The 19,408-nt window shown below is 38.5% G+C and overlaps 1 non-coding gene across 1 annotated transcript; it reads right to left on the bottom strand.

Moving 5' to 3' along the window:
- Nucleotides 1-5,289: 5,289 nt before the first annotated feature.
- LOC127099536 (small nucleolar RNA R71) lies at nt 5,290-5,396 on the bottom strand. The gene has a single exon (XR_007794028.1). It is a non-coding gene; the product is annotated as a small nucleolar RNA R71 (small nucleolar RNA).
- Nucleotides 5,397-19,408: the final 14,012 nt, after the last annotated feature.

The following is a 19,408-nucleotide window of genomic DNA, read 5'->3' as shown; positions in this document are numbered from 1 at the left end:
AATGGTAAACAGAAGTGAAATGAAGATTAGAAGTCAAGAAAGGTCAAACATATTTTTGGTATTTTTTGGAATTAAAATAATACATAAAATAAAATGAACAAAATAAGGTCAAACTTCAAATTCAATTCAAATGAACTTGGATAAGTCCAATTGAATCATCATAAGTCTAACATGGTCAAACAAGGTTTGACAAATTTTCTCAACATTTTTTGAAAACATAAACTATTTTAAAATCAATTAAAAGCATTAAAATATAACACAAATGAATTAAAATCTCAAATAAATATCAAACCAATTAAGAAATTGATGAGAATATTTTGATAGACTTATCATGATCCAAATGTGTTAAGAAAATATTTTTGAATTTTTTGAATATCAAAAAGTATTTAAAATGAATTAAAAACTATTAAAAACAAAATAATTCACAAAAAATATTAAATGGAATCACAAAAATAATTAAAAATCAGATTATGAAACTAGATTTTAAAAATTTTTTTTTGCAATTGGTCCCATATTTTAGTGATTCCAAACAAAAGAGTTATGAATTTTTGAAAATAAAAGGAATTAAAGAAAATAAAACAGAAATTATAGAAATCTGGAAAATCCACAGCGCTTGGATCCACTTTCATTAATTGACGTGGACAATCAAGTGGCTCTGAGGCGCGCGTGCATGGTGATCATTAGTCAAACGCATCACACGCTGGATTAAAAATAGTAAACACAATGCATGGCCAGGATTAGAACGGAGAAGTGAGATCTAAGGGCCAGAGCTCATCCACATGGGGACGGTGGTGGAAACCACCGTCTTCTCCGGTGAGCCAACAGAAACCGGCCACCAGTTGCAGGTTTTGCAACCTCAACCAAATTACACGTGCCTTATACCAAATTAAAGCTGGGGTGATGTACATCACCCCTGTAACCTTAGATTCTTCTCAAGATCCCTATGGAAGGAGAAATCTGAGATGGAAAACCCAGGTGTTCAATCTGAAATGCATCAATTCACAAAATCAAAGCCACCATTGACTTGTCTCTCGCATGAGGACTTCAGAGAACCAAACAAACACAAGAAAATCATAATATATGGTGAGATATGGATCAAAACAGTTGAGATGTAAACATTTGAAGTGCAGCTTTGATGAGCATGATCCACTCCAATTCTTGCTTGCAGTTTGATCTTGAGATGATGATGATGATAGGCTTAGGAATTATAAACTGATGATCAACCAAGGAAGTTGAAATTCAATTTTGAATTTGAGAAAGTAAAATCAAAATTCCTCTAGTATGGTTGGGATTCAATTTCTTCAGAGCTTCAAGTTGATTCAAGGATGAGATTTGAATGATGTGAGGCATGTATTTATAGATGGAATGCAAGCAAATGGAGTGCCAAAATTGTGTGCATGAAGCTTTGGATCCTCCATGCATGGGCCTATACAGGCGCATGTGAGGCCCAAAAGCAATTGGAAATGAATGCTAAGCTCATTTGAAGCAATTTTGGACGTGCAATTTGAATGGTGTTTGCTTGTGCATGAAGATTTCATGTGAAATGCATAAATGGTCACAAATATTCATCTCTTCGAAAGTCCCATATGGAAAATTCAAACATAGGCATGTGAATAATGGTTGGAAAGGTCTTGACATAAGGAACAAAAGCTATGTTGGACAAAAATCCATTTGGAGCTTGGAAAATTATGAAAACTGGTCATGAAGTTTGATGTACAAAACATGTCTTTGAAAAATTTGCCAAAAGTGACCAACTTCAAGCCCTTATGTTTTGATGATGAAAGCCTCAAATGAAAAAACCTTCAACATTAAAGTTGTATATATTTTCAAGATGATAAATTTGGACTTATATTTTGCATCATTTGGATTTTTGATGAGAAAGTTATGGGCACTTGAAGTTGGACTTTTTCAATATTCAATGGCTTTGGTCCAAAGTGACCTATAATGTTTTGTATTATCACATGTGTTTCTTTTAGGATTATGAAGTTTTGTACAACATAACATTTTAATTATACATCTTAATATTTCCAATTCAATTGGTCTCACCTGAAAATCATGAAAAATGAAGAAGTTAGGTCCTTGGGAAGTTGACCCAAATTTAGGGTTTTAGTCAAAATGACCTATAATGTTTTGAAATTAATGGTGACCTTTCAAGTTTCAAATGAATTTTTGATGAACATGAAAGTTGTTCATATGGTTATTAAGAACATATTTCATCTTGGGGTCATCTTCATTTGACAAACACATCCAAAGTTAGGTCTCAGTGTATTTCAAAATAGTCAGATGACTTGACTGGTCAACTTCTCAAGTCCAAACTTCAAATCTTGATGAATGAATGATTGAGGATACTCACATAGGCTCATATATGCATAAAATTATGAATTAAAGAACTTCCCTTCATTGAATTTGATCATAGGTTGAGGTTGCTTCATGAGCAAGGCACAGTCAATGCACAGTTGAATTAGGGTTTCCTTGGGAAACAATCCTCAAGCCCTTTGGTTTATCTTGATCAAATTGGAAAATTTAGATACTTGGGAGACATATATGATGATTGAGGGCTTTGGGAACCATTTTCATGCTTGCTTTCATCTTCATCTAGCCACTTCTTTGTGCATAGGATCCTCCTAGGAGCAAATATCACATGACTGCTTAAGCTTCAAAACAAAAGAGGTTAGTAACATGTTTTTTGTGCTTTTGGTTAGTAAACAAAATAAGAAAATCAATAATATACAATTCAAGCATGCTTGGTGGTCTCAAACCAACTCACACAAGTCCCAACCCAAGGGTAAAGGAACCAAGATGCTATGATCCTTGAAGCAATGCAATGAGCAATGATATGATGCCATGAGGGATCTTAGGGTCAAAATTAGGGTCTTACAGATGCCCCTATTTAAGGTCATTCTAGCCGGAGATATGAAGGTTAGAATCTTCATCTCGACGAGGTAGAATGGGCTTAAATAATAACAAAGAGACGAATTTTGGTCCCTAAGAGACCTCATGATTGATGGCACTGAAATTCACCGTATTTTTGACTCCGATTTCGCATGCATTTTAGTTGTTTTATTATTATTTTGTTATGTTATTACTATGTTTCTCTTTGTTTTCAGGTTTTCAGTCTAATCGGAGCCCCGATCGAGAAAAAGAGTGAAAACGAGCTAAAAACCCTAAAATTCAGCATTTTACACTTGTGGCTCCCACTGTGGTTGGCGTTATAGGTCCATCCATGACGTGTCCTAGCTCAACTTCCCTCAACTGCCATGTGTCCCACTACCTCCACTTGGGTGCCACACTTTTCTCTTGTGGCGGGCGCCATTGGGTTGTGGCAGGCGCCACAAGAAGGAAAGTTTTCCCTCCCTATTTCAAACTGAAGGGCATCCTTGTCTTTTCCATTATTCTACTTGCCTATAAATAGAGACTCGAGTTCATTTGTTTAATCATCCAAACTTAGAGCAGAGGCAAACTTAGAGCAAACTTAGTTTCACTTAGGCATATATTCAGTATTTTAAAGTGGTAATCGCTTCACATTGAGGTGTTACCACAATTGTGTAATCAAGTCTGTAATCGAGTTTGGAGCACTTTGGAAGGAAGTTAATCCTGCCGCCATTTTCATTTCCGCTTCGCATTTTATTCAACCCTCCGATTGGAGTAGGTTTTTATTGCTTTGCCTTTATCTATTTTATTTTCTCACACTCGCTTTACTTTTATTTATTTCTCACACTCGCTTTACTTTTATTTATTTTTCGCACTCGCTTTACTTTATTTATTTCCCGCACTCGCTTTACTTTATTTATTTCTCGCACTCGCTTTACTTTATTTATTTCTCGCACTCGCTTTACTTTGTTTATTTCTCGCACTCGCACTACTTTTATTTAAATTCCGCACTCGCACTACTTTTATTTACTTTCCGCACTCACACTACTTTTATTTAAATTAAAATGCACCTTTACTTTACCATGTCTAACTAAACATATAAGGTTAAAATGTAAGGATCGTAATTGAAGCGATAATCCGTACAACTGTTTGTAGAAACACTTAAGGGTTATTTTGACTTTCAAGTTAAGTTTTCTCGTACTTAATTTCCGTTGGGTAAGATCGAAAGCCGTCCAACGTCTTTTTAAACTTAGTTGTTTTTAACTATTTCAAAAACAGCGAAAGCGCTTTGTTTAGTTCATTAGGAGTTTTTAACTTAATAAGAAAAGAGATTTTAAAACTATTTTCGGACGCGTTTATAAGTTTAGAGTCTGGTTCGTGAGAACCTCTTTTGGTTAAGAAATCCGGGTTAAAATACTTTTCAACTTAGTCAAGATACTATATTTCTTAAAAATAGGTTTACTACTCTAACGCAATGCGCGCCTTTTTATAAGTGACAATAAGAGGGTTTGATTAGGGAGTACAACTCGGTTATGAATACGCGAAAGCGACAGTTCCTATTAAATTGGTTCTTTTCAAAGTAGGAAACACTGCCTATAAGTAGTTCTATTAGCAAGCACTTGGATTATTAATTGATTATGTGAATTACATTCGAGTCTGTCTTTATTAATTGAACTTAATTTAATACTTTACTTTTCATTGCACACTCTAAAAACCCCTATTTTTGATTACCTTAGATAAACACCATAACAATAGATAACGATAGATTGACACTTGGTCTCTCTGGATTCGACAATCTTTTATATTACTCTGACGCGTTCGTATACTTGCGAAAAGCACGCATCAAGTTTTTGGCGCCGTTGCCGGGGACCAATTTCGTCAAATTTCGTACCCTGTTGTTATATCGTTTAGACTTAGGTTATTACCCGTCGGTCAATGCGAAGAACTCGCAGCACCGGAAGCTTAGTATACCCTCTGGCGGAACCTGAACGTTACGCTCGCGCACGTTTATTCTTCCATAGAATTAGGAGAGCTATGGCCAAAGATCAAAACCAAAGACCTCTTAAGGATTTTGCCCAACCATCCAACGAATAACCTAGTTCTAGTATAGTAAACCCAACCATAGCAGCTAATAATTTCGAACTTAAACCATCCCTGTTACAACTAGTGCAACAGAGACAATTCGCAGGTCTCGCTACTGAGAACCCAAACCAACATTTAAAAATCTTTCTCCAATTAGCAGACACTTTTAAAACCAATGGAGCTTCTCCTGAGGCAATCCGTTTAAGATTATTCCCTTTTTCCCTCAGAGATAAAGCCCTATCTTGGTTAGATTCCCTTCCACCCAATTCCATAACAACTTGGGATAACCTTAGAAGAGTATTCCTTGCTAGATACTTTCCCCCAAGTAAGACCGCCGTTCTTCGAAACCATATAACTAGATTTACCCAGAATCAAGGAGAATCGATGTTCGAAGCTTGGGAGAGATATAAAGAGTTGTTAAGAGCATGCCCACATCATGGTTTAGAAAATTGGTTAATCATTCAAACCTTCTATAATGGACTTCACTATAACACTAAGATGACCATCGACGCTGCCGCAGGCGGTGCGCTGATGAACAAACCTTATCCTGAAGCTAGTGCCCTCATTGAAGATATGGCTCAAAACCATCAATCATGGGGAGTCGAACGAGCGACAGTTGAGAAGAAGGAAGCCCAGGGAAGAGTACATGAACTAAACTCTATAGACATGATGCAAGCCAAAATGGATGCATTAGCCCTTAAGGTCGAGCATATGTGCATAAACCCGAATACTGCAGCCGCAGTTTCGTCGGATTGTGAAATATGTGGAACCAAAGGACACCAATCTGCAGAATGTATTCTATTAAACGAAACCCACTCTGAGCAAGTGAACTACACCCAAGGGAACCCATATTCGAATACCTATAACCCTGGATGGAGGAATCACCCGAACTTCTCCTATAAGAACAATAACCATATCCAAAATAATGCACCTCTGAGACAATCAGGTTACCAAGCCCCAAGATCAAATCAACCTATGCAACCTGTACCACCAAAGTCGAGCCTTGAGAAAATTATGGAAAATTTTATCACTGCTCAAACCCAACAAAATAAAGAGTTCATGAACCAAAACATTCACGTTAATGAACTGATTACCCAATTAGGAACCAAGGTTGACCAAATAGTTACTCATACCAAGATGCTTGAAACCCAGATCTCTCATGTAGCTTTAAACCAAGCCCCCCAGACCACACCTGGAGGACAGTTCCCTGGACAACCTCAACAAAATCTGAGAGGACAAGCCAATGTCATTACCCAACAAAGTGGGAACACTTATGATGAGCCACCAAACCCAAGATTGAGTGAACCCAAAACTTCTAAGGAATGTACCGAACCCACGGAAAAAGTAAAGGAACCAGAGGAATCTGAAAAACAGGAAGGTCAAGAAAAAGGAGAAGAACCTAAAGACAAAACTTACGTACCACCCCCGCCATATAAACCACCTATACCATATCCGCAAAGACTCAAACAAACCCAGATCAATAACCAGTATCAGAAATTTATTAAGGTTATAGAAAAACTTCACGTAGAAATCCCTTTCACAAAAGCCATCACCCAAATACCTTCTTATGCCAAGTTTCTCAAAGACATCCTTACCAACAAACGTAGACTAGACGATCCGAAGCCCTTGGAATGTAATTCCATTTCCGAGAATAAGTTAGCCAAAAAAGATAAAGATCCTGGAAATTTCTCCATTCCTTGTCTTTTGAGCTTAATGCCTTTAGAGGTTTGTGAGAGGTTAAACTTAGGAGAATTACAGCCTACTAAAATGTCACTTCAGTTAACCGATAGATGTGTTAAGTATCCGATAGGCATATTAGAAGATGTCCCTGTTAGGATAGGACAATTATTTATCCCTACTGATTTTCTTGTCATGGACATCAAAGAAGACAATGATATAGCAATCCTTCTGGGCAGACCGTTCTTATCAACTGCAAGAGCCATAATAGATGTCAAGAGAGGAAAGTTGACCTTTGAGGTAGGTGACGAGAAAATAGAATTTATACTTTTGAAATTTCTTATGGCACCTGTGATGGGAGACGCGTGTTATGCCTTAGATATCATTGATGAGTGCGTTAGGGAATTAGAACAAGAAGAAATCATAAAAACAATTAAGTTACCATCAACTCTCATATTGGAAGATGATGACTTTAGGAAACCCTACATCGATGATAACCTTTACGAATGTTTATCCCTTACCCCAGATCCTATGCCATGCCCTAAGAAACCAACCTTAGAACTTAAGGAACTGCCTAAGAACCTGAGATATGAGTTCCTCGATGAAGAGATGAACCATCCAGTTATAGTCAATGCTACCTTGAGCCAAGAGGAAACATACCAACTTTTAGACATTTTAGAAGATATCCCTCAGCCTTAGGATATAATATCTCTGACCTGAAAGGTATAAGGCCATCCGTATGCATGCATCGGATTTCGCTCGAAGAAGATTCAAAACCCTCCAGAGAACATCAGAGAAAAATAAACCCTATAATGAGTGATGTTGTTAAAAAAGAAGTTCTTAAGTTACTTGAGGCAGGTATAATATACCAGATCTCGGATAGTAAGTGGGTGAGCCCTATGCATGTAGTACCTAAAAAGGGAGGCATCACAATCGTGCAAAACGATAAAGGCGAACATGTAGCAAAACGGATAGAAGGAGGATGGAGGATGTGTATAGACTATAGAAAATTAAATAAAGCAACCAGGAAGGATCATTTCCCTTTACGTGCCCTTATGGAACTTTTGCCTACAGATGAACGCCATTCGGCCTCTGTAATGCCCCAGCTACTTTCCAATGCTGCATGATGTCAATCTTTGCAGATTACCTAGATGGTATCATGGAAGTGTTTATGGACGATTTCTCGATTTGCGGATTTGATTTCCACAATTGTCTTGCTAACCTTGAGAAAATCCTGGAGAGATGCGTGGAGGTGAACCTCGTGCTAAATTGGGAAAAGAGTCATTTCATGGTGACCGAAGGAATTGTTTTAGGACATATAGTTTCCGAAAAAGGTATAGAGGTAGATAGAGCTAAGATAGAAGTTATAGAGAACCTAAAACCATCCAAAACCATCAGAGAAGTCCAAAGTTTTCTTGGACATGCTGGATTCTACCGGCGTTTTATTAAGGACTTCCCCAAAATAACTAAACCTTTAACTGGACTTTTAATGAAAGATGCTGAATTCATTTTTGATGGAAAATGTAATGAAGCATTTAATCTTTTAAAGCAAGCATTAATATCATCACCTATTATGAAACCCCTGATTGGTCAGAACCTTTTGAGATAATGTGCGACGCTAGTGATTATACCGTTGGAGCCATTCTAGGACAAAGGAAAGATAAAAAATTACATGCAATTTATTATGCCAGTAGAACCCTAGACGCTGCCCAACTCAACTACGCAACTATTGAAAAGGAATTACTCGTTGTAGTTTTCGCTATAGACAAATTTAGATCTTATCTAGTATGAGCAAAAATTATAGTTTACACCGATCATGCTGCCATTCATTACCTATTAAGTAAAAAAGATGCCAAGCCCAGGTTACTCCGATGGATTCTATTACTACAAGAGTTTGATTTAGATATAAGAGATTAAAAAAGGCACTGAAAATGTAGTAGCTGATCACCTTTCTAGGCTAGAACATCTAAAACCAGACTTAGTACCCATAAATGATGATTTCTCCTATGATAGAATAATAGCTAGACTAGAAACCATTGAAGATGATAGCCTAGGCCCTCATAAGCACTTCCAAAAATCCTTAGCAGTAAGTAACGTACCATGGTATGCAGACTTTGTTAATTACCTAGCTGCTGATATTGTACCCCCTGATCTTGACTACCACCGCAAGAAGAAGTTCTTCAACGATGTGAGAAACTTTTATTGGGACGAACCGCTCCTTTTCAAAAGGGGTAAAGATGGCATTTTTCGTCGTTGCGTTCCAGAAGAGGAGGTAAGAAGTATCATCGAGCATTGTCACTCTGCACCCTATGGTGGACATGCGAGCACCTCTAACACATACGCCAAGATTCTTCAAGCTGGCCTATTCTGGCCTACCATGTGGCGTGATGTCCATGCTTGCATTGTCAAATGTTATAGATGCCAACGCACTGGAAACATTTCAAGGAGTGACGAAATGCCTCTAAGAAACATTCAGGAAGTAGAACTCTTCGACGTATGGGGTATAGATTTCATGGGACCTTTCCCACCATCCTTAGAAAACAGGTATATCTTAGTAGCTGTGGACTACGTGTCTAAGTGGATTGAAGCCATAGCTGCACCCACAAACGATACTAGGGTGGTGATCAAGCTATTTAAGAACTATATATTCCCTAGATTTGGAACACCACGTTTAGTTATAAGCGATGGAGGATCACACTTCATATCAAGAATATTTGATAAACTTTTAAGAAAAAATGGAGTTAGGCATAGAGTAGCAACACCATACCACCCACAGACTAGTGGCCAAGTAGAAGTATCCAATAGGGAGATAAAACAAATCCTAGAAAAAATTATTTCAATATCTAGGAGAGACTGGTCTCAGAAGCTTCAAGAAGCATTATGGGCCTATAGAACCGCTTTCAAAACCCCCATAGGAACTACTCCCTACCAACTAGTTTATGGAAAATGCTGTCACTTACCTTTCGAATTAGAGCATAAGGCCTATTGGGCCATTAAAACTTTGAATTTAGACTACCTGACCGCTGGTGAAAAGCGTTTCCTTGACATTCACAAACTAGAAGAACTTAGGCAATCTGCCTACGAGAATGCCAAGATATACAAAGAGAAAACAAACGCCTGGCACGATAAAAGAATAGTAAAGAAAGATTTCAATATAGGCGACCCTGTTCTCTTGTTCAACTCTAGGTTATGACTCTTCCCAGGGAAGTTGCGCTCAAGATGGACTGGCCCTTTCAAAGTATCCCAGATTCTGAGATCCGGAGCCATAGAGATCAAGAACGAGACTTGTAGTCCATTCATTGTAAATGGACAAAGACTGAAGCTCTACGAAGGAGGAGACATTCCAGCAGACTACTCAAGCCACACACTGATTGATCCATCGATTCCTACTACTACAGGTGTATAAATTTTGATCATCAAGCTAATGACGTTAAACAAGCGCTTCTTGGGAGGCAACCCATGGTTTTTTTTTTGTTTTTTTTTTTTTACTTTTTTGCATTTACTTTATTTTATTTTTAATTTTTAGTTTTTTTTATCATATTTTCACCGAGACTAAATAGTTGAAATGTTTGTATTTTCAGGATCCCTTTTCTAACTTTTACAGGATGCAGGACTTCGACGATATACACGTAGCCTATAGAGATGACGCTCAGAGAGAGCGCTACATAGCTCTTTATCAGCGCCCTATAGCGCCCACACGTTATCCAGATCAACACCTATAGGAACTTGACATTGGAGTTCCTCAGTTCGTTTGATTATGACCCTTACTCTGGACCGGATGGGTATGCTACTTTCAGGCTCTTTGAAGTTGAGTCTTCTTTCAGCCAGAAAGAGTTCGGTGACCTATTAGGCTTCCAGACCACCCTGACGCTATCCCTGAGACACCAATGGGATATTTTCTGGGGAAGGAAGTGGAAAAGTTCTGGAGTGACATCTCAGGTGGAGGGAGTCAGGATCCTTCTACTCAGTTATCCCAAGCTATACATAACGCTGCTTTTAGATACTTCCAGATGATACTGGAACATTCCTTCCTAGGAAGACCGGATGCTAAGACGTAACTAAGTGAGGAGGAAATATTCCTGCTATTTTGTGCATCCCAGTCTCGCCCAATGGCATGTGGGAACTTTCTGTTATGTGTCCTCAGCGGTGTTTCCAGATCGTCCGAAGGAGTCATTCATGTAGGAGGGATCATCACACAGATTGCCATCGCCCTAGGTCTATCTCGCAAGTTGTTACATCTCCGGACCTACTGTGGGTACACTACCATGGATATCGACTTTTGCTTGACTAGAGGGTTGATGAGGAGATCCTCGTTCAATCCAAGGCAGTTCAGACTATTGATCGATAGCGAGGCGATTCATTATTTTACACTACCTGATCCTATGATGACTAGCGTTCATGACCCAGGGAACTGGAGTTATGCCTTGGAGGGTCAGGGAGAGACTATCGAGGAGCCGAGATCACCACCTATTGTTGAGTATACGCCTACACCACCTTCTCCCAAGATCATTGTATTCTCTAACAATTTATTATTGCAGACCCCAGACATCCGCACCCAGATTGTAGAGTGTCGTAGAGAGATCGCCGGGCTTAGGCAGGAGGTAGCCGACCTTACCTTACAGATGGGAGTATCTGATCTCACACACGCTATCAAGGCTGACTGTTTATACCAGGAGATAGCCATGCTCCGTGGATCTACTCAGGCAGACGAACCCCTTACTATTTGATTTTACCATCTCATTTTATTTTGTCTCGTTTATGCTTATATTTTTCGCATTTACCTAACTTATTTTATATCATTGCATTTGGGATATTTTCTTAACTATGTCAGCACATTGATATTTCCACACATATATATATATATATATATATATATATATATATATATATATATATATATATATATATATATATATATATATATATATATATATATATATATATATTATATATATATAATATATATATATATATATATATATATATATAATATATATATATATATATATATATATATATATTATATAATATATAATATATATATATATATATATATATATATATATGTTTGTTTATTTTATTTACACTTTTATTATAGTTTAATTATACTAATTATTTATTTATTTATTAGTCTAATGTTTTAAATTTTATTTTTATAAAATTATGCAAGCCTTATGTCAATAGGAATTACAATGCAAACGCTATCCGGACCCCCCAACCAAAAAGACAACGAGAAGCCCAAGCCGAATGACCAAAATTCGGCCCAACCGAATTTAGCCTTATGGCGCCCGCCATGGATGTTGTGGCACCCGCCACAACGTCTGTATAAGCTCGGGGCAGACTCCCATTTTCCACCATTTTCACACCTTCAAACCTCAAAAAACCCATTTTTCCACCTTGCAAAAACTCCCTTGAACCCCACAAAAGCTCCCACATTTCTCATCTTCACACCATACAAATCATTTTCCCAAATTCCATTTTCATTTTCATCCGTCAAATCTCATAAAAATCACACCTTTTTACATACCCATCTTCATCTTCTTCGTCACATTGCAAGAGCTAAATAATGGAGTTCAATGGATTTATTCTTCGAGGAGGGAAACCGGAAGATAGGCAAAGGAAGATTATCGAACGGTTGCAAAATCGGGAAATTCTCCCGACAAGGTATGTTGATGAAAATTGTCTTTACACTTTGGGTATCTACCATAGCATTTTTTTATTTATTAGATAATTAGGCTTGCATACTATCTTTTCAAACAAAGAACCTGCCTTTGAGCCATTGACAATCGAATTTTTAAGTTCTTTAATTTATATTGTTAATCCTAACACTGCTAGCACAGTTGGTACTGTCCGATTTAGAATGTTTGTTGTTGAATATGAATTCAGTACCGACGAACTAGCAGGCCTGTTAGGTATTCCTCATGGGGACGGTGCTATTTGTGAGGCCCTTTTGGATTCAGATTGGTCGGTCGAGGTGTTTTCCTTCTGGCAGAGATTGTCAAACACTTCCATAAATTCTTTTGAAGGAATTCTTGCCTCGACCATCCATAACCCGCCCATCAGAGTTTTTAGATATTTGTTGGCATGTACTATTTTTGGTCGGGAGAATCCAAATAAGGTCAATGCTCGAGAGCTTCTATTTTTGCAAGGAAGCCTCACAAATAGAAGAATTAATTCGGTCCCGTTCATGCTCGCTCATATGGCTTTAACTCTAAATAAAGCGGGACCGATTGTTTTCGGAGGACTCATTACGTCTATTGCTCGGACGCTTAACCTGAACAATGAGATAGCTACCCTAGATCCCTTACCTCCTCGCACAATCAACCTAAAATTTCTGAGAGATATGAAATTGTGCCGATCGAGGAGATAAAGAGGATATGTGCTTATGGTTCACGGTATAGCTATCCAATCTGTTGTTTTACTGTGCACTAGACGTACTGATGTACGTAATGAAAGGAATTGGACCTATGTTTTAGATGTTCCACCTATTTCGGGTCCTCTTCCTCCTAATGTTCCTGATGAGGAGGGACACGACACTAATGAAGAATATGATCGACGAGAGCGATCTCCCGTACCTCATGTGTCCCTCCATCACCCTTCACCACCACACATCACACCATCTTCTTCTTTTGCAAGTTCTGCCCCTGCCTTCTATATTACAGTGGAGATGTGGTGTGACCACATGGCTAGAGAGAAAAGGCGTGATGACCTACTATCTACCATCCAACAACAACTGGCGGATAACATGAGCTTCATGCAAGAATCGCAGCGGAGGACAGATAGATCCTATGAGACTGTTGTACAGTCCCTGCTTACGATCACAGACCAGCAAGCTCGTCAGCAACAATACCACCGTAAACATTCTGCACTGATAGAGGCCACTCAGGGTTCCATTTTAAGTAACCTTCGAGAGGCGAGGACTGCTCAGGACGCCTTACAGGCCAGGATGGATTAGAGAGACCGTCGTCGCAGCCGAACCCGTCGTCCACCTCAGGATGGCGAAGGTACCAGTGGTCAGCAGTAGGATGTCAGGTGACTCTCCCCTTATCTTATTTCGAAACATTGGGGACAATGTTTGATTTAAGTGTGGGAGGAGACTTTATCGCTTTCTATTTTTCTTTGTTGTTTTTAGTTAGTTTGTTTATTTTTATTGCTTTTTAGTTGTTTACTTCGTTTCATTTTGCCTTTAGTTTGAGTGTTTTAGATAATGCATGAGTCTGACGAGTCACCAGTATAGTGTATCTTTAGTACAGTCTAATCTCCCCATTCCTTTAGCCCTACAAAAAAAAATTGCAAAAGAAAACAGTGTTATTCTGAAAGTTTTTGGGTTTTTAAGACGGGTTTGAGTAAGGATGCGGTGACTTGGGAGAACTTTTTGAAACATCAGTATTGTTTTAGCACCATAGACTTCATGAATATAGGAATCACTCCCGAAACCCCATATACCATGGCCTTAATCATCATTTCAGTATAAGTCCTCAGTAGTTTATTCCAACAGTCAGCTTTGGCCTATGCATCCTCTACGTAGGGGACCGATGAACATAAGTGAATGATCCAGTGAAATAAATAAAATAAAAGAAAGCAAAAAGGGAACTCTGGTATAGGTGACCCTCACAAAGTCATTTAAACCAAAAAGATTGTAAAAATTTGCTACAAAAGAAAAAGAAAAAGAAAAGCTCACCCGCTGTTAGTTGGTTCAGAGGTATCTGGCACTGAACTCGGTAGGGAGGATTACAATCCGATCCCCCACAAATGTAGTTGGGTCAAATAAAATGGTTTACACATATTTATGTGCCAGGAACCCCGTGTTTAGATCATAATCACTAACAGGTCACTCTGCTATGAAGCATGTACGGATAACGGGCTTAATGTGATTGTGCTTGAACGAAAAGGACACAAAAAGAGATGAAGAGGCAGGCCTAGGTATTGTGGGATAATATGGGTTGGTTAATATAGGAATGGAGTCTATGTCCGTATTTTTCGGATAAGTGTCATCATGATACCCTTAGTTCACTCAGTTAGTACCTATCACTGCATCCCGACTTAAACTTAGAAATCTTTTAGCCCGAATCACTCGTTGACACCAGTTTTTCTCTATGAGCTTCTTAGTGTTTTGCTTGAAGACAAGCAAGGGTTTAAGTGTGGGAGAGTTTGATGACACTGAAATTCACCGTATTTTCGACTCCGATTTCGCATGCATTTTAGTTGTTTTATTATTATTTTGTTATGTTATTACTATGTTTCTCTTTGTTTTCAGGTTTTTCGTCTAATCGGAGCCCCGATCGAGAAAAGGAGTGAAAACGAGCTAAAAACCCTAAAATTCAGCATTTTACACTTGTGGCTCCCACTGTGGCTGGCGCCATAGGTCCAGCCATGACGTGTCCTAGCTCAACTTCCCTCAACTGCCACGTTCCCCACTACCTCCACTTGGGCGCCACACTTTGCTCTTGTGGCGGGCGCCACAAGAAGGAAAGTTTTCCCTCCCAATTTCAAACTGAAGGGCATCCTTGTCTTTTCCATTATTCTACTTGCCTATAAATAGAGACTCGAATTCATTTGTTTAATCATCCAAACTTAGAGCAGAGACAAACTTAGAGCAAACTTAGTTTCACTTAGGCATATATTCAGTATTTTAAAGTGGCAATCGCTTCACATCGAGGTGTTACCACAATTGTGTAATCAAGTCTGTGATCGAGTCTATAATCGAGTTTGGAGCACTTTAGAAGGAAGTTAATCCTGCCGCCATTTTCATTTCCGCTTCGCATTTTATTCAACCCTCCGATTGGAGCAGGTTTTTATTGCTTTGCCTAAATCTATTTTATTTTCTCGCACTGGCTTTACTTTTATTTATTTCTCACACTCGCTTTACTTTTATTTATTTCCCGCACTCGCTTTACTTTATTTATTTCCCGCACTCGCTTTACTTTATTTATTTCTCGCACTCGTTTTACTTTATTTATTTCTCGCACTCGCTTTACTTTATTTATTTCTCACACTCACACTACTTTTATTTAAATTCCTCACTCGCACTACTTTTATTTACTTTCCGCACTCGCACTACTTTTATTTACTTTCCGCACTCGCACTACTTTTATTTACTTTCCGCACTCGCACTACTTTTATTTAAATTAAAATGCACCTTTACTTTACCATGTCTAACTAAACATATAAGGTTAGAATGTAAGGATCGTAATTGAAGCGATAATCCGTACAACTGTTCGTAGAAACACTTAAGGGTTATTTTGACTTTCAACTTAAGTTTTCCCGTACTTAATTTCCGTTGGGTAAGATCGAAAGTCGTCCAACGTCTTTTTAAACTTAGTTGTTTTTAACTATTTCAAAAACAACGAAAGCGCTTTGTTTAGTTCATTAGGAGTTTTTAACTTAAGAAGACAAGAGATTTTAAAACTATTTTTGGACGCGTTTATAAGTTTAGAGTCTGGTTCGTGAGAACCTCTTTTGGTTAAGAATTCCAGGTTAAAATACTTTTCAACTTAGTCAAGATACTATATTTCTTAAAAATAGGTTTACTACTCTAACGCAATGCGCGCCTTTTTATAAGTGACAATAAGAGGGTTTGATTAGGGAGTACAACTCGGTTCTGAATACGCGAAAGCGACAGTTCCTGTTAAATTGGTTCTTTTCAAAGTTGGAAACATTGCCCATAAGTAGTTCTATTAGCAAGCACTTGGATTATTAATTGATTATGTGAATTACATTCGAGTTTGTCTTTATTAATTGAACTTAATTTAATACTTTACTTTTCATTGCACACTCTAAAAACCCCTATTTTTGATTACCTTAGATAAACACCATAACAATAGATAATGATAGATTGACACTTGGTCTCTGTGGATTCGACAATCTTTTATATTACTCTGGCTCGTTCGTATACTTGCGAAAAGCACACATCAATGATGCAAATGTACGCATGCAAAAAGTTAATACTCTGTGGGGGATCTATGGCCACAAAGGAAAAAGAAATCAGAGAGACTGAAAATCCATAGGAGTAATACGCTCACTAGGGAGACAAGATTCTGGAGAGAAATAAGGGTAAAATGCGTGAGCAGGTCACGACTTGAAAATTTGCTGGGAGACACGAGGGGATTCCATGAAAATAAATCAATGGAAAGACTCGAGATGGCGCAAAGATGCATATATTGGGGAATATGCCAATATAGCAAAACTATCCACAAAGGATACCTCGGATAAAAATCTGGACTCAGGTGGGGAATATCCACTAAGGGATTCAGCCGAGGAAGAAGAAAAAAACGAGATATTACCGGTTACTGGGTAATAAACTCAAAAAGAGATATGTGATCAAAACACCGGTATAAGGGTGAGAGAACAACATACTCAGGGAGAAAGAATATCTAAGACCGGTATAAGGGTGAGAGATATCAATCATCCAAAACATCTGAGGAAAACCTAAAAGGTAAACCTCAACTTAGGAAAATCTGACTCCACAGGGGACAAAAGTCATAATAGGGAGCAGAAGGAAGGAACACCAGGGATATCGGTTACTGGGCATATAATAGGTGACCAACCAGGCGTGAATTGGGAACATATCCAAGACACTCATCATCCGAAGAGGAGGGCTGAAAAAGCAAACTCGATTTACAGGATGGTCATTCGATTTCACAAGGAAATACGAATCTTACTCAACTAGGGAAGAAAAAAGACTTCGACTGAGCAGCGCATGAGATATATTATCTATTACCGTCAGAACGTAGATAATATACTCGCATGGAAGATTATCCACAACCGGTTACTGGGTTAATAAAGGATAGATCGACCGAAAAGAAAGGACATCGGGATACCGGTTACGGGGTATAAAATGATGACCAATCCAAAGGAGAGACAATCATTACCAAACAAAGGTAAATGAAAGATGACTCGTTGGGGATACATTGCCAAAAGCAATGATCCAGGAGATATATCACCAGTTACTGGGTGGTATACTCAAAAAATGAAGGAGTATCAATACCAAATATTGGATAAAGATAACCAACAAAGAGGGGATTACATCTACCGGTTACTGGGTAGAAAACCACAGAAATAGGACTTACAACTACCGGTTACTGGGTAGAAGGCCACAGAGATCCACTGAGGAAAGATGAACAATTACTGGTTACTGAGAAATTGGACAACTAAACCACAGGGAACTGCAGGGGAAATAATAAGAAAGGAGTCAATCTAGGAACAAACTAGAGAGACACAATGAAACAGGACTCAACCCAGTGAGGATATAACTCATGGGAGTAATTCCATCCCAATTCATATCTAGGGAGGAGACTAAAATAATAATCATCCACGAGAACATAACTCAGTGGGGAATATAGAAGGAAAGATAGACACGTTCTGCCTAAAAAGCTGACTCTAGATGGAGAGATCAGACACACCCATCTGCTTGGGGAAGAACATTTCACCAATAGCAGGAGACAACAAGCAAAGATATATGGCAAAGAATGCAACATGAATATCTGAATGCTATAATCATGCATGTATATATGGTTTATGTATGATTAATGCTGACGAACAAACTTATCTAACATAAACAGGTCCAAAAATTAATGGACAGACATCCGGTATAACATCTCAAAAGAGAAAGCCAGGCCCACAAGAGAAAGCTAATCTGGTGGGGAGCATCAAAACCAGGAGACACAGACTGCCGCTGGGGATCAAGCAGAGTCGTTGCGGGGGACAAAGACCACCGCTGGGGATCTGTGACCGCTGTTGGGGATAAGCAAAGGTCACAACTTCCAACTGTTGGGGATCTTCCAACAATTTTTGGGAACATGCAGAGATATCAATAAGATCTGTCAGAGAAGAACTCTACAGGGGAACTTATCAAGGGATGATATGAAATTCTGTGGGGAACAATCACCACACTTCCTCTTATCTGCTGGAGAGATCTCTGTTAGGAGGAGAGAGAACCGACTGCTCCGCTGGGGATGGATACAACCTTTTCACCACCAGCTCTGCTAGGAGGAAACTTTCCAATAAGGAGGGGAATATAAATCAACAAGCTCTGATCAGGCGACTCCACTGGGGATAGTCTGCTATGAGCAGCCCTACTGAGGATGAGTTGTAGGCAAACCTGTCGGGGAGAGACTACAAGCCAACTTGTTGAGAATTTCCATTCCTGCTGGGAATTCCTGCTCACTCTGCGGGAGATTTCCATTTATGATGAGGGAAAGGACAACTTCCTCGAAAATAGATAGCATACCAAATTTTATCAATCTATAAGGGATTTTAGGTCAATCCACACAAGGGATGACAACCATATAATTGATAAAACACAAATGCTAGACTAAGACTCTCTGGAGATCTGAGGATGGAGGTATACACATCTCCAAGAAGATCAAGGCCAACACTCCAGACTTTCTGGGGACTTGATGATGTACCACCCTTCTCTATGCTCGCTGAGGAGACAACCTGAAAAATGATGAAGAGGATGCACACATGCCAGAAATATGAACATTTTGGAGATCGTACTATTCTTGGGAGAGCACTAAAGACATTCCATTTATCCTTTCAGTCATTGTGAATGTTCATTTTGTTTAAAAATAGTTTATAAAAACTTTATTTGTTTAAAACAATGATATTTATTAATTAAAACATGCAAACATTTTTAAGCAGAAACAAATAAGAGTGCAAAGAATTGGATAAAGGCTCAAATTTATTTGATAGAATGGTAGTCCGCAAATGGCGGGACTCCATGGATCTTTACAATTTTGAAATCGGTGATATATATTGGAAAAAGGTCTACATTGAA

The sequence above is a fragment of the Lathyrus oleraceus genome, chromosome 6, assembly GCF_024323335.1.
Source record: "Lathyrus oleraceus cultivar Zhongwan6 chromosome 6, CAAS_Psat_ZW6_1.0, whole genome shotgun sequence".
Classification (NCBI taxonomy): domain Eukaryota; kingdom Viridiplantae; phylum Streptophyta; class Magnoliopsida; order Fabales; family Fabaceae; genus Lathyrus; species Lathyrus oleraceus.
This window is presented reverse-complemented; position numbering and strand designations above follow the sequence as displayed.